General features: G+C 44.7%; 1 pseudogene; it reads right to left on the minus strand.

Annotated features, from left to right (window-relative positions):
- Positions 1 to 1554: 1554 nt before the first annotated feature.
- On the minus strand, positions 1555 to 1672 carry LOC124614167 (annotated as a pseudogene).
- Positions 1673 to 17584: the final 15912 nt, after the last annotated feature.

The following is a 17584-nucleotide window of genomic DNA, read 5'->3' on the forward strand; positions in this document are numbered from 1 at the left end:
CAGGATAGTCAAGTGTGTGATCTTCAGAGTGCAATACAGAATAACAACAATCTCCGTCCCTCTCCTTCCCACATCCCCACTTCAGTTTCAACTAAAAAAGGGAATGTGAGTAATTTGGGTTCAGTGGGAAATGGAGAGTCTCATTAGGGTTTCGAAGAATGAGATCATGGGCAGAACAAATTATTCATTTTCGCGAAATGAAATAGTAATTATATTCGATGATTCAAATGCGATTGTTACTTCAGCGGAATAAATTAAAATAAAAGTACATTATAATTATTCGTCCAACTTTATTAGTTAATAATTAATACTTCTACATAGCTGTAAAGGTGTAAGGGTGGGTCGTGAGTGTTGTCTTCAGAGCACTTTATTTCGTACTCTACGGTCACTATGAAATGTCAGTATATACAGAAGATCTATAGAAAAGGACGAATTACATTAGCATCACTACAGAAATGCATCACGTGCTCACTCATCTTCTGATATCACTTTCGTACTCTACGGTCACTATGAAATGTCAGTATATACAGAAGATCTATAGAAAAGGACGAAATACATTAGCATCACTACAGAAATGCAGCACGTGCCCACTCATCTTCTGATATCACTTTCGCTAACAGCATGTTTCCATACTCAGTAACTTACACTTACCGACATCGAAGAACACAAATATAAAACGCGCTGTTTACTGCTGAGTTTCATATTATGTGACACGTTGTCGGACAAATGCTTTTATTTTCTTCAAATCACTAAGTATTTATCACTTGAAGATGGCAATACATGATGGAAACTGCAGGTCGTGTTGCGTTAAGTATCGCTACGGATTCAGCATAGGAAACCAGAGGTTTCATCTTCTGCAGGCGTCCAATGGAACTGAAAACATTAAGTTTTGAATCTCAGATTATTAAATATTAATTACTTCCTTGTGGCACATATCTTTTATTCTGTACAGACGCAACTCCCAGCAGGTGCACTGTAATGCATATTTTGTTATATAAAATTCTTATGAAGTTCCTGTAAATGATGTAGTGACTTTTACACGACGAAGTTGCTTTCGCTTACTTGATCTTATTGAAACTAAATTACAAACAATCTCTATGAATAACTGTAATCGTTCTCTTATAGTATTCTGGGCAGTTCCTACACAATTTGTACACAACTGCGTTCCGATGTTGAACAAATGGGGACAATGTGAAAGTTTTAGAGGTAAAAGTATTAGCAGAAGATAGAGAAAAGATGAGGACTATTATCACATCAGTTGACGCCTGAAAGAAGTGAGGTAAAAGCAGAGTAATCGTGAAGCACAGGAACTTAGACAAGAGAACTAATATGAACCTCATAAAACTTAACTCCGTCCGAATAAGCCTTGGAAGGCCCAACGGTACCGACCGGCCACCATGTCATCCTCAGACGACAGGTGTCACTGGATGCGGATATGGAGGGGCATGTGGTCACCACACCCCTCTCCCGGCAGTAAGTTTACGAGACCGGAGCCGCTGCTTCTCAACCAATTATCTCCTCAGTTTGCTTCACAAGGGATGAGTGCACCCCGCTTGCCAACAGCGCTCGGCAGACCGGATGGTCACCCATCCAAGTGCTATCCCAGCCCGACAGTGTTTAACTTCGGTGTTCTGACGGGAACCAGTGTTACCACTGTGGCAAGGCCGCTGGCTATATGAATCTTCTGCATTGCTCTAAACCCTCCTTGCCTCTGTACAGAAATATTTTTCTTTTGCATCTACCTGTATTGGCTAGCTCTGACGCAGTATTAAACGTGTTCCTGATGTATATCAAACGTCAAGATCGAATTCAACTAAATTTGGCACATAAGAAGTATGAGCACTATGTGGTTTATAACCTCTTAGCTAAAATAGGAGCGAAGACAGGGAAAAAACGTGTTTTTAAAGACTTTGGTGTATAGGTTGGTGTGAGTTACAGTAATGTTGTGTGGGAAGAGTATCAGGCTGTTATATCAACTGCTTATCAGGGAAGCCTATATGTCAGATATAAAAAACAGATTTCTGTGCCACGGCATGTCGCCTGCCTTGCATGACAGCAGTATTGTGTTGTAGTAGTGGTAGTAGCAGTAGTAGTAGTAGTAGGAGTAATAGTAGTGGTGGTGGTCGTAGTAGCAATACGAGGTGCATTCAAGTTCTAAGGCCTCCGATTTTTTTTCTAATTAACTACTCACCCGAAATCGATGAAACTGGCGTTACTTCTCGACGTAATCGCCCTACAGACGTACACATTTTTCACAACGCTGACGCCATGATTCCATGGCAGCGGCGAAGGCTTCTTTAGGAGTCTGTTTTGACTACTGGAAAATCGCTGAGGCAATAGCAGCACGGCTGGTGAGTGTGCGGCCACGGAGAGTGTCTTTCATTGTTGGAAAAAGCCAAAAGTCACTAGGGGCCAGGTCAGGTGAGTAGGGAGCATGAGGAATCACTTCAAAGTTGTTATCACGAAGAAACTGTTGCGTAACTTTAGCTCTATGTGCAGGTGCGTTGTCTTGGTGAAACAGCACACGGGCAGCCCTTCCCGGACGTTTTTGTTGCAGTGCAGGAAGGAATTTGTTCTTCAAAACATTTTCGTAGGATGCACCTGTTACCGTAGTGCCCTTTGGAGCGCAATGGGTAAGGATTACGCCCTCGCTGTCCCAGAACATGGACACCATCATTTTTTCAGCACTGGCAGTTACCCGAAATTTTTTTGGTGGCGGTGAATCTGTGTGCTTCCATTGAGCTGACTGGCGCTTTGTTTTCTCATCCATTGTCACAACCGACGAAAAGAAAGTCCCATTCATGCTGTCGTTGCGCGTCAACATTGCTTGGCAACATGCCACACGGGCAGCCATGTGGTCGTCCGTCAGCATTTGTGGCACCCACCTGGATGACACTTTTCGCATTTTCAGGTCGTCATGCAGGATTGTGTGCACAGAACCCACAGAAATGCCAACTCTGGAGGCGATCTGTTCAACAGTCATTCGGCGATCCCCCAAAAGAATTCTCTCCACTTTCTCGATCATGTCGTCAGACCGGAATGTGCGAGCCCGAGGTTGTTTCGGTTTGCTGTCACACGATGTTCTGCCTTCATTAAACTGTCGCACCCACGAACACACTTTCGACACATCCATAACTCCATCACCACATGTCTCCTTCAAGTGTCGATGAATTTCAATTGGTTTCACACCACGCAAATTCAGAAAACGAATGATTGCACGCTGTTCAAGTAAGGAAAACGTCGCCATTTTAAGTATTTAAAACAGTTCTCATTCTCGCCGCTGGCGGTAAAATTCCATCTGCCGTACGGTGCTGCCATCTCTGGGATGTATTGACAATGAACGCGGCCTCATTTTAAAACAATGCGCATGTTTCTCTCTCTTTCCAGTCCGGAGAAAGAAAATCGGATACCTTAGAACTTGAATGCACCGCATAATAGTAGCACTTGAGCCGTGCGCGGCTCGCGGTCATGCCGTTTACTGCTCGTCATCTTGTATTGTAGTTCTGTATCCTCGTTTTCTGTTAATTCAATTTACTGGCGTCACTAGGTTGCTGGTTTGCTTACCCGTGAGTGGCAGCAGCAGCGCTTATCGATAAGTGCACTGTCGTACTATCTCTGGAGTAACCGCTAGTATTTCCTGCTCGTCGCGTGTCCGGAGATGAGAGGGGGACGGAGCACCAGTGAGGCGTGGACAGTCAGTACTTGCCGACTGCTGGCCACACACGTGAACTGTCCGACCGAAGGAGACTACAGCGGAAACGACCGTTGGTTGGTCGTCTCATCGAGCGACGTCTATTTGGTCTTTCGGCCTTTTCTGGGCCTCGTCAGTGGGTCATCTAGCCTTACGTGGGTCGGTTCCTTCCTTGTGCAGGGATGTCGTGGCCAATAGGCAAGAGTTACCTCTGCATGGTTGAGTCGAGCCAGTGCGCCCTGGTCGCCGTGTCTCCGAGTTCCGAACGTACATGGAGTTGAGTCTGGTTGGAGCTGCAATCAGCTCCGGACAGCCAAGACTCACCCAACCGTCGCTGACACACATGACTTGAGTGGGGACGACCTTGTTTGGTTGTTCGGTCGGTCATCTTATCGGACGACGTGTATTTGGTCGCCGACCGCTTATGGAAAATCTGTGTGTGTCGACTTGTGATCCGTCCTTGTTGTTTCACAGTCATTGGTTTTAGGATTGTCCTAGTTCTTGGTGCAAGTGTTTACGTGGAACTGTCTGTAGCTTCTGTGATTTCCATTGAGCAGTTATGAATGCTGTCTGCGTACTGTTGTAAGTAGTCAGTCGGTTAGGACAGGGAAACGAGGAAGCCTCCGCGGCGAGGTCATTAGCGTAGTGTTCCGCAGTGTGTTTTTCCTCGCCGTGTTGATGCTGTCCGGTACCGCGTGTAGTTAGACAGCCTTTGGTGTTTGTGAATATTTTTTGAGTGGTTATTGTGCTTTGGCTGTATTTATACACAAATTTTGACGACGTAGTGCTGCTGATATCTTTGTCCTCGCTGATATTTCCCGTTGACGGATGGGGATTGATTAGCTTGTGGGTCGAGTTGCTGTCCGATTATTGGTTGCCTATCTCACCTAAACTTATGTTAGAGGTACCTCCCCAGGCCGACCCTTGGAACACTTCAGAGCACCACTGTTCAGTTGTTTGTGATTGTGATTTCTTTTGTCGCAAGTACTGTGAGAGGCCTACAGCCTTGTATTAATTTTGTCTGTTTTAGTGTTCAGTATATGGCCTTCAGCCGAACTTTACGTGAAGTATTTTAAGATTAGGCCTTCAGCCGCGTTTATTTTAAAATTTGTGGCTTTCAGCCGTAATGTGTAAGTTACTGTCTGTAGGGTTTCTCTTTAATTATCTTGAATTCTTAAAATGGCCTTCAGCCGTACTGTGTAAATGCTTATCTTAAGGTTTGTCTTTAATTATTTTGAACAATTGTTTGGGCCTTCAGCCGTAAACATATTTCAAGTTTCCGTAAGATGGTTTCCGTTGTACTGTGTAAATGCTTCTCTTTAAAGATTGCCTTTTATTGTGTTGAAATATTATTGTGCTTTCAGCCGAGAAATTAATTTAAATTTTACTTAATATAGCTTTTAGTGGAAATTGGTAAATCCTTCCCCTTTAAAAAATGTCCTATGTTGATCTGAAATATTATTTGGGACTTTGGCGGAGAGGACATTTTAACTTTCCTTAAGTAAGGCCTTCAGCCGTTTCTCTAAATCCTTGTCTTTTAAAAGGATTTATTTAAACCTTGTTATTAAGTTATTTTGGCCCTCACCCGTGAATTGATCATTGTTGTTTTAAAGAGGGAACTGTGCATTGTGTTTTCGAATAATAAAATTCTGAGTTCTTGTGTAACTAACAGTAACTAATCTTGGCCCCTTTCAACAACCTGATCCGCTCTGTCCTGCGATACCAGATTTCAGCACTGTCAGTCTGTTATATCGACCTGCTTTGCATGGTGGACTGCATGTCAGGTGCAAACAAATGATTCTCAAGTCCCTGGTGTGTACCCTGCTCTCTGTTAAATATGTATTATGGGAGTAGTATCGCTATGCTTTATCGAAATGTACAGGGTTATTACAAATGATTGAAGCGATTTCACAGCTCTACAATAACTTTATTATTTGAGATATTTTCACAATGCTTTGCACACACATACAAAAACTCAAAAAGTTTTTTTAGGCATTCACAAATGTTCGATATGTGCCCCTTTAGTGATTCGGCAGATATAAAGCCGATAATCAAGTTCCTCCCACACTCGGCGCAGCATGTCCCCATCAATGAGTTCGAAAGCATCGTTGATGCGAGCTCGCAGTTCTGGCACGTTTCTTAGTAGAGGAGGTTTAAACACTGAATCTTTCACATAACCCCACAGAAAGAAATCGCATGGGGTTAAGCCGGGAGAGCGTGGAGGCCATGACATGAATTGCTGATCATGATCTCCACCACGACCGATCCATCGGTTTTCCAATCTCCTGTTTAAGAAATGCCGAACATCATGATGGAAGTGCGGCGGAGCACCATCCTGGATGAAGTCGGCGCTGACGGTCTCCAGTTGTGGTATGAGCTAATTTTCCAGCATGTCCAGATACACGTGTTCTGTAACGTTTTTTTCGCAGAAGAAAAAGGGGCCGTAAACTTTAAACTGTGAGATTGCACAAAACACGTTAACTTTTCGTGAATTGCGAATTTGCTGCACGAATGCGTGAGGATTCTCTACCGCCCAGATTCGCACATTGTGTCTGTTCACTTCACCATTAAGAAAAAATATTGCTTCATCACTGAAAACAAGTTTCGCACTGAACGCATACTCTTCCATGAGCTGTGGCAACCGCGCCGAAAATTCAAAGCGTTTGACTTTGTCATCGGGTGTCAGGGCTTGTAGCAATTGTAAACGGTAAGGCTTCTGCTTTAGCCTTTTCCGTAAGATTTTCCAAACCGTCGGCTGTGGTACGTTTAGCTCCCTGCTTGCTTTATTCGTCGACTTCCGCGGGCTACGCGTGAAACTTTCCCGCACGCGTTCAACCGTTTCTTCGCTCACTGCAGGCCGACCCGTTGATTTCCCCTTACAGAGGCATCCAGAAGCTTTAAACTGCGCATACCATCGCCGAATGGCGTTATCAGTTGGTGGTTCTTTGTTGAACTTCGTCCTGACGTGTCGTTGCACTGTTATGACCGACTGATGTGAGTGCATTTCAAGCACGACATACGCTTTCTCGGCTCCTGTCTCCATTTTGTCTCACTGCACTCTCGAGCGCTCTGGCGGCAGAAACCTGAAGTGCGGCTTCAGCCGAAACAAACTTTATGAGTTTTTCTACGTATCTGTAGTTTGTCGTGACCATATGTCAATGAATGGAGCTACAGTGAATTTATGAAATCGCTTCAATCATTTGTAATAGCCCTGTATTATATGGGATACGTGTGCCAATGAGCATGGTTGGGGCTGTGTTGAGACTGGTAGAGGATGGAACGGGCAGAGTGAGGGGGATAAGGAAATGGACAGGTGGAGACAAGGATGGGGAGTTGCGGTAGGCAGGTGGAAATTGTAGAGGGGTGGTGGGCAGGTCAAAAAAGAAGAGGGTTAAGCAGAGATGGAAGGAGAGAGGAAGAGGATCATATAACCATTGGATGGGGGAGGAGGGAATGAACAAGAAGAGGGGAAGGATGAGATAGACACATAGAGGTGGGAGGATGAGGTGGAGGAGAATAGAAAGGAAAATTTGGACGCTGGGGGGAGGCGTAAGCGAGTTCAAGGTATAAGTCGAACACAGTCTGGGCGCAGCTGCAGTGAAAAGGCTAGTATAGTATGTGTGTCTCTACATCGGGATACTGAAGAGGCAAAACGTTATGAAAACCTGCTTTAAACGTGTTGGTCCACATTTAGAACGTAATGTGGTAATGATTGTGCGTGGTATGGATTTAACTAGTCTTTGCTATGTTTCGAGAGGCATGTGGCACCGTATGTCTACCTGCAGGTAGACCTGCAGCTCACACAACTTCTATACATTACAGCACTATTTATGGGTGCAGAGATGGAGCCCAGTAGCGTCATAGAAGTGTTCAATCTGTTTCAGACGGGGCGAATTTAGTGGCTAAGGCGTCAATGTGCGTTCACTGTCATGCATTTCAAATCACTGTAGTACGATTATGATCTGGAAGGTTCAGCCGACCGTTGTGGCCGAGCATTTCTAGGCGCTTCAGTCCGGAACCGCGCGACTGTTACGGTCGCAGTTTCGAATCCTGCCTCGGGTTTAGTTGGGTTTACGTAGTCCTAAGTTCTAGGGGACTGATGACCTCACATGTTAGGTCCCATAGTGCTCAGAGCCATTAGCTGGAGAGTTTTATCGTCTTCGAGGAAGACATCAAGCACAAGGTAGGGTCAATGGTCCGCAGTAAAGTGCATTTCGATTACTGCCAAAACGACCTGTGGAATCTCACATTGTAGCCTACATTAGTTTCCATAGGCAGCAAAATGTAGCGTGCGAATAACCGACCAGTTTCATCGTTTCCGAGATGCTAGTCTCAAGTACCGGGTAATAACGATCTTCCCTTCATCAAAGTCACTTGTGGCAATGGGGTTCTCCACTTGTGCCCCGTTTCGTCATTAGAATTACCCCATTCGTCTCTGCTCCGTTCATATACCTTCCTACCGCGTCAGTTACATGGAATGCCAGCAGGTGGTGTTCAGTTAGTGATCTGTGAAGGTCGATGCGTTTTGGTGCATCACTCTATGCGCCACCCTCCTAAATGTTACGCTACCGATTGTTAATTATAATCCTTCTGCTCTTGTTACTTTTTGACTTATTACAGCGTCCCTCTGATGTAAATAAACATTAGCTAAAACGACCGACGTAAAAGCATGATGGCGTAAGTTTACTAAGTTTGCAATGATCACGCTCTCTTTGTACATTTGTAGTCTTCACATTCTGACAGCATAGTAAATGCGGGCAGCAGTGATTAATTTCGTTGTGTCGTTTACGGATCGACTGACAAAATTGTTGCGCTGATTTTGGCAGCACGTTAACTACTGTGCCCTAATTCGAACTAGTTTCGGCAAATAGGTATTAAGCAGGGAGCCACCTGATAAGGTAATGAGCAGGCTCTTACTTGTCAATGACTCTGTAAAACACGATGCAGCATTTGCTGCCACCGAGCATTGATTCACTGTCACGAGCTCATCCGCACGTTGCCACGTGCCGCACTTAATTACATGCTGCTAGTGGCGTATCACTGGCAGGTTCTCAATTTTCCGTGACATCAAATTTAAACTCAATGTTCCAACTAATGCAGCGATCTGTAGTTTTGTGAGAGCTTGGTGTACGCTGTTCAGTAACCGATTTTAGGTGACTATTGTCAAGCAAGAACGGAACGATCGCGGTTTTCACTGTACATTAATTAAGCTCCTGTAAACTGACGTAAAATTATTTGTTACACAGTTGCAGTATCGCTGACATAGGCTCTGGAGCACGTGGCGAAAGCTTTCACTGGAATGGTGTTCGGAATCCGCGTCATATTCGTTGTACCGTTTGAACATTTTCAAAGTCGTCCATACTGAGGTAAAATTTGAGTTTTTGGTGCAATATGATGTGTGATAGGGATACACCAAGCAAAAATAAGAGGTGTTCGAGGGTGTTTACTCGCATAAGACTAAAAGCTAACATCCACGAACGCTGCTGCTGACTTCTTTAGTTTGTTTCATCCAACTGGTTTTTTAACTTGCTTGCATTACTAATAATAAAACTTTTGTTAGTGCGTACATTTTCTTCCATCCTAAATATGCAAAGGTGAGAAAAGTCATGGGATACCCACTAGTATCATGTCGGACCTCTTTTCCCTGGGGCAGTTTAAGCAACTTGACGTGGCATGAACTCAAGTCGTTGGAAGTCTCCAGGACAAATGCTGAGCCATTCTCTCTCTACAGCCGTCAATAGTTGCGAAGGTATTGCCCGTGCAGGGTCTTCAGTCCTGAGACTGGTTTGATGCAGCTCTCCATGCTACTCTATCCTGTGCAAGCTTTTTCATCTCCCAGTACCTACTGCAACCTACATCCTTCTGAATCTGCTTAGTGTATTCATCTCTTGGTCTCCCTCTACGATTTTTACCCTCCACACTGCCCTCCAATACTAAATTGGTGATCCCTTGATGCCTCAGAACATGTCCTACCAACCGATCCCTTCTTCTGGTCAAGTTGTGCCACAAACTTCTCTACTCCCCAATCCTATTCAACACTTCCTCATTATTTATGTGATCTACCCATCAAATCTTCAGCATTCTTCTGTAGCACCACATTTCGAAAGCTTCTATTCTCTTCTTGCCCAAACTAGTTATCGTCCATGTTTCACTTCCATACATGGCTACACTCCATACGAAGACTTTCAGAAATGACTTCCTGACACTTAAATCAATACTGGATGTTAACAAATTTCTCTTCTTCTGAAACGCTTTCCTTGCTATTGAAAGCCTACATTTTATATCCTCTCTATTTCGACCATCATCAGTTATTTTGCTCCCCAAATAGCAAAACTCCTTTACTACTTTAAGTGCCTCATTTCCTAATCTAATTCCCTCAGCATCACACGACTTAATTAGACTACATTCCATTATCCTTGTTTTGCTTTTGTTGATGTTCATCTTATATCCTCCTTTCAAGACACTGTCCATTCCATTCAACTGCTCTTCCAAGTCCATTGCTGTCTCTGACAGAATTACAATGTCGTCTGCGAACCTCAAAGTTTTTACTTCTTCTCCATGAATTTTAATACCTACTCCGATTTTTTCTTTTGTTTCCTTTACTGCTTGCTCAATATACAGATTGAACAACATCGTGGAGAGGCTACAACCCTGTCTTACTCCCTTCCCAACCACTGCTTCCCTTTCATGTCCCTCGACTCTTATAACTGCCATCTGGTTTCTGTACAAATTGTAAATTGCCTTTCGCTCCCTGTATTTTACCCCTGCCACCTTTAGAATTTGAAAGAGAGTATTCCAGTCAACATTGTCAAAAGCTTACTCTAAGTCTACAAATGCTAGAAACGTAGATTTGCCTTTCCTTAATCTTTCTTCTAAGATAAGTCGTAAGGTCAGTGTTGCCTCACGTGTTCCAGTGTTTCTACGGAATCCAAACTGATCTTCCCCGAGGTTGGCTTCTACTAGTTTATGTCCCATGAATGTTCCATCCAGGTGGCTAAATAATTAGCTCGAACTCTCCAGAACGTTCTTCAAACTAATCGCGAACAACTGTGACGTGATTGATTATCATCCATTAAAATTCCATCGTTCTTTGGGAACCTGAAGTCCATGAATAGCAGCAAATGGTTTCCAAGTAGCGGAACATAACCATTTACAGATCGGTTCTGTTGGAATAGAGCATCCACCCAATTCCACGAAAACAAAGCCCACCCCATTATAGAGCCACCACCAGCTTCCACAATGGGTTGTTGACAAGTTGTGTCCATGGCTTCGTGGAATCTGCGCCACTCTTCAACCTTACCATCAGCTCTTACCAAGTGATACAGGAACTCATTTGATCAGGCCGGGTATTCCAGTCGTTTGGGATCCAACAGATATGATCACAGGAGAGGCGCTTGCAGGCGATATCGTGCAGTTAGCGAAGGCACTCGCGTCGATCGGGTAGGCGCGCCGGCAACCAGATCGAATCCGCCCGCCAGATTATCCATGAGGGCGTGTGCCGGCCAGCCTGAATGTGCTTTTTAGGCGGTTCTCCACATCCCTCTACGTGAATACCGGGCTGGTCCCCACGTCCCGCCTCAGTTCCACAACTCACAGACATTTGAAACACATCCGCACTTTTCCATGATTTACACTCGACGCAGACAGATGGGGTACTCTGATTTCATCCCGGGGGGTACGGGGTGGCGGCAGGAAGGGCATCCGGCCACCCCTTCAAATTAACATGCCAAATCCGATTTAACCACGCCAACCCCGCGCACAATGCGGGAAACAGGCGCAAGCTATATATATATATATATATATATATATATATATATATATATATATATATATATATGGGGGGAGGTGTGTGTGTGTGTGTGTGTGTGTTTGAGCTTACGGGCGCTCAACGCCGATGATAACATTGTGTATTAAAAGAAACGAATATGTATAAAGTGTCAAACATGGTGTTACAAAGTGAGGAGGAAATTTATAAAATGACATTCATTCATTCCCACGAAACTCGCGTTGATCCACACAATCACTCTATCTTACAGGTCTTAATACAACAGCGAATGTCGAAAGGTGCAATACATGGGATTAAAACATAAGTAAAACCGTAGAACAACTCAAAGAAAAGCAGAGGAAAATGTGACTGACCGTTAGAAAAAAAAAACGTGTGAGCCAGTCACGAAATGGAATATCCCATGCATCTAGCACCAACAACCATTCCGCTTTCAGAGACAATTCCCGTCATGCCACCATAATCACGTCGAAAACCCTTTCACATGAATCACTTGAGTACAAATGACGGCTCCACCAATGCGCTGCCTTTTTACACCTTGTGTACGAGATACTGCTGCTAACTGTGAATGTGCCTGTCTCTATCCCATGACTTTTCCCACCTCGAGCAGGTGTCTGTAGAAGAGAATGAGTCTTTTTCCCAGCTTATCTGAGATGTTGGCTGTACGCTGGTAGAGTTAGTTAACTGACGTCCGGCAAATAGAACAACTTTGGCCTTTGTTTATAGATCTTTGGTAACTTGAATCAAGTGTTCAGGGTATCCATTACTTTTCTGCTACCTACCAACCCTCAGACTTCAAGAAGAATATAATAATTCCAATCCCAAAGAAAGCAGGTGCTGACATGTGAAAATTACCGAACTATCAGTTTAATAAGTCACAGCTGCAGAATACTAACGCGAATTCTTTACAGGCGAATGGAAAAACTGGTAGAAGCCGACCTCGGGGAAGATCAGTTTGGATTCCGTAGAAATATTGGAACACGTGAGGCAATACTGACTCTACGACTTATCTTAGAAGCTAGATTAAGGAAAGGCAAACCTACATTTCTAGCACTTGCAGACTTAGAGAAAGCTTTTAACAGTGCTGACTTGAATACTCTCTTTCAAATTCTGAAGGTGGCAGGGGTAAAATGCAGGGAGCGAAAGGCAATTTACAATTTGTACAGAAACCAGATGGCAGTTATAAGAGTCGAGGGACATGAAAGGGAAGCAGTGGTTGGGAAGGGAGTGAGACAGGGTTGTAGCCTATCCCCGATGTTGTTCAATCTTTATATCGAGCAAGCAGTGAAGGAAACAAAAGAAAAATTTGGAGTAGGTATTAAAATCCATGGAGAAGAAATAAAAACTTTAAGGTTCGCAGACGACATTGTAATTCTGTCAGAGGCAGCAAGGGACTTGGAAGAGCAGTTGAACGGAATGGACAGTGTCTTGAAAGGAAGATATAAGATGAACACCAACAAAAGCAAAACGAGGATAATGGAATGTAGTCGAATTAAGTCGGGTGATGCTGAGGGAATTAGATTAGGAAATGAGACACTTAAAGTAGTAAAGGAGTTTTGCTATTTGGGGAGTAAAATAACTGATCATGGTCGAAGTAGGGAGAATATCAAATCTAGACTAGCAATGGCAAGGAAAGCGTTTCTGAAGAAGAGAAATTTGCTAACATCGAGTACAGATTGAAGTGTCAGGGAGTCGTTTCTGAAAGTATTTGTATGGAGTGTAGGCATGTATGGAAGTGAAACATGGACGATAACTAGTTTGGACAAGAAGAGAATAGAAGCTTTCGAAATGTGGTGCTACAGAAGAATGCTGAAGATTAGATGGGTAGATCACATAACTAATGAGGAGGTATTGAATAGGATTGGGAAGAAGAGGAGTTTGTGGCAGAACTTGACAAGAAGAAGGGACCGGTTGGTAGGATATGTTCTGAGGCATCAAGGGATCACAATCTTAGCATTGGAGGGCAGAGTGGAGGGTAAAAATCGTAGAGGGAGACCAAGAGATGAATACACTAAACAGATTCAGACGGATGTAGGTTCCAGTAGGTACTGGGAGACGATGAAGCTTGCACAGGATAGAGTAGCATGGAGAGCTGCATCAAACCAGTCTCAGGATTGAAGACCACAACAACAACAACCTATCAATATGAAAATCTTGCATGTAATCAACGAAAGCGATGGTATTTAAGTGATTCACATGAGAAGTCAAAACGATCTTCGGCCTTCTGTCTCCTGTAACATCTCCCCATCCGGTTCGGACCAGCACTTTGCTGTTTTTCGTTTCCGCCGACAATAACGCCGGTGTTCCCGGCCGCCGCGAGACGTATATGAGAAAGTATCAGAAGGAGGAGAGTGCGGCGCCCGCAGCACGTGCCGGGAAGCACGCGATCCGCGCCGCAGAAGCAATAACACGGCCGTTATGAGCGCCAGTAAATAACTGCAAACCGCGGCCGCAATAAAGACCGCACGGCCGGTTATCAGCCGCTGAGATACTGCACCGGCCAAACAATTAAGGAGCCGCCGGCCGGCCATTCCTTCTAATTTCTCACACGACCGGTGTCGCCCTTTGGGATAGCCTCAGAAAGAAAAAAAGGATTGAAATCCGGCACCATTTCCCCGTCCAGTGGCCATTATTTTCTGCCAACCTTACGGTGGTGAATGGAAGTGTACCGAAATTTCCCGCATCAATCCGATACTCTCTGAGATGTTCTTTAACTCGTCATCCAATGTACCGAAAGGTACACTATAAAAGGCCAAGGAGATCTACAAATTTGGAGGAAAAACTATTATTTATTGGACGTTTAAGCATGTTCCTATTCTTCTTATTCTATCAGTCTGGTAATTGAAGGTGAGTTAATCTTTTAACAACCTTTAGTAATCAAGAAAACGTTTTAAAGGAATTGTGGATTGCATTTTTTATTGTGTGTGTGCACACCCAAGTCTCCCACCAGAGAAGTAAGTGAGGCTTTGAAGGTTTTGCCGGTGTTGGCATAACAGAAAAAAACTCTCTGGCAACAAGAGAGGAGGATCCCCAACTATGAAGTAACGACTATATTTTGGGATCATGCGGCGCGGGCTACATTAGCATTCGGTTGGGCACAAGTACAGTTTAGCCAGGCGTTAAGAGCTGTCATGTCTTTCCATATACGTTCCTACACTATGTGCTCAAAAGTATCCCTATTAGGTGCATTTTGCTGCTAACTACTGCGAGGTACCCCGTATCAGCGACCTCAGTAGTCATTAGACGTCGTGAGAGAGCAGAATGGGGCGCTCCGCGGAACTCATGCACTTCCAACGTGGTCAGGTGATTTCTTGTCACTTGTGTCATACGTCTGTATGCGGGATTTCCACACTCCTAAATATCCCTAGGTCCACTGTTCCCGATGTGATAGTGAAGTGGAAAACTGATGGGACACGTACAGCACAAAAGCTTACAGGACGACCTCGTCTGTTGACTGGCAGACATGTGTGACAGTTGAAGAGTGTCGTAATGTGTAATAGGTAGACATCTATCCAGACCATCACACAGGAATTCCAAACGGCATCAGGATCCACTGCAAGTACTATGATAGTTAGGCAGGAGGTGAGAAAACTTGGATTTCATGGTCGAGCGGCTGCCCGTAAGCCACTCATCACGCTGGAAAATGTCAAACGACGCCTCGTTTGGTGTAAGGAGCGTTAACATTGGACTATTTAGAAGTGGAAAAACGTTGTTTGGAATTACGTATCACGATACACAATGTGGAGATCCGATGGCAGGGTGTGGGTATGGCGAATGCCCGATGAACGTCATCTGCCAGCGTTTGTAGTGCCAACAGTAAAATTCGGAGGCGATGGTGTTATGGTGTTCCTCCGAAATATCCAATACGGGGCTACTCGCCGTGGCCTTGTAGCGAACTACGACGTAGCATAACACGCAGTATATTGCAACCAGAGCTCAGGTGTAGTGCAGACATAGAGTAGAAAGCGGTTCTAAGCATTACAATATTTGTGTAGAGCTCATTGCCTGCGCACCTACCTATCGTTTGGAGAACAGAGGTGCAAGTGAAAATGGCTAATGGTTCAAATGGCTCTGAGCACTATGGGACTCAACTGCTGAGGTCATTAGTCCCCTAGAACTTAGAACTAGTTAAACCTAACTAACCTAAGGACATCACACACATCCATGCCCGAGGCAGGATTCGAACCTGCGACCGTAGCGGTCTCGCGGTTCCAGACTGGTGCAAGTGAACGATGAATATTCCTAATTTACGGAGAATGTAGGAGGAATGTGGAGACTGTTGTTTCCCTGTACGCCATGAGTTTTCCAGAGAAATCTCGCTCTCGTTCATTCTTTTACAAGATTGTGAACATCTTTATGTCTGATGGTAGCGTACAGACGGGCTCAAGGAAACGAATTAAACGTGTTACAGGAGAAGGTAACCGGCCGGAATGGCCGTGCGGTTCTGGGCGCTACAGTCTGGAACCGAGCGGCCGCTACGGTCGCAGGTTCGAATCCAGCCTCGGGCATGGATGTGTGTGATGTCCTTAGGTTAGTTAGGTTTAAGTAGTTCTAAGTTCTAGGGGACTGATGACCTCAGAAGTTGAGTCCCATAGTGCTCAGAGCCATTTAGGAGAAGGTAATGAAATAGCTTACTTGCGGCAGTGCACCATGGTCCACAGATAAGCGCCCAACAATTAAACCGCGATTCCGGTATGTCCGTAGGTAGTATTGTCACAATACCGCATCATCGTAAGTATCATCTGTGCCCCGTTTCACTGCACCAAAACTTCATGGTGCCGATTTCCATAACCGGGTAGTGTTTTGCGAATGGGCACGTCAACAAATGCTAACGGCCCCTACTTTCTGTGGTGGGGTACTATTTTCCAGTGAGTTTGCCTTCACCACATACCATGGTAGTGTTAGCACGCATAACATGCATTACTGGAGTGTAGATAATTACCACCGGTAAAGGCAAGTTGACCATCAACGTCCTTGACCGGTTAACGTATAGTGTGACGTTATAGGGAACAAACTCATTGGTCCACATTTTATCGACGGCACTTTCAATGGATGCAAATATCGAACGTTTTTGGAACAAGAACAACCGGTACAACTGCAGAAAGTTGCCCTGGACGTTCGACAATGTATGTCGTTTCAACATGCCGATTGCCCAGCTCACTACGCAATTGCCCCACTGGAGGTAATAAAACGGCAGACGTGGCCCTTTCAATTGACCCGCTAGGTCGCCGGATCTGACGTCGCTGGATTTGTTTCTGTGGGTATATTTAATAGATAAGATGTAACAGCAAGTGCCAACACCCCACGAAGACATGGTCGACGGTGTCAGAAACGCCTGTGCTGACGTTATCGCAGATATGTTTCTGTCCTGTGTACGGTCATTTGAAAAGCGGATCACTAAGAGTATTGAAGTTGGCGGAACTACCGTTGAACAGTGCTGTAATTGGAAAAGTAGAGAAGCGTTCGCCTTGAGCCAAGGCCACAGTGGCGCGTCGAGTAATACCCCGTTCGGTACGTAGGCTCTGAGCGCTATGGGACTTGACTTCTAAGGTCATCAGTCCCCTAGAACTTAGAACTACTTAAACCTAACTAATCTTTGCCCGAGGGAGGATTCGAACCTGCGACCGTAGCGGTCGCGCGGTTCCAGACTGTAGCGCCTAGAACCGTTCGGCCACCCAGGCCGGCTCGGTATGTAGGGGGGATTCAACTTTGCGAATGGGGTTTCCAATTAGAAATTATGAAGTACTGTCCTGTCCAACCGTCGCAGCATGGAGGCGGGGATATTCGAGATAACTGAGTAGCATGTCGAATATTAGGATTGTGTACTAATTTTCATTCTTCCGATTACAGTAGAATGTGTGGAGAAACGAAGAAAATTCTTCAGACAAAACGTATGTAGGTTTTGCCGTAGAATCATAATCTGGAATACATGACGGGGTTTTCACTGAAGATTTCAAAGTTGCCTTCCCCCACCCACGCACGTGTCGGAGTGACGAGCCGAGCGTCCCCCATCAGAAACAAACAAATTGGAACCATAACTTTTTTTGAACCGATGTTTTGCTTCCGAGATATTTCAGCGTCTTTATTTAAAATCAACACCCTATATAATC

The sequence above is a fragment of the Schistocerca americana genome, chromosome 4, assembly GCF_021461395.2.
Source record: "Schistocerca americana isolate TAMUIC-IGC-003095 chromosome 4, iqSchAmer2.1, whole genome shotgun sequence".
Lineage (NCBI taxonomy): Eukaryota > Metazoa > Arthropoda > Insecta > Orthoptera > Acrididae > Schistocerca > Schistocerca americana.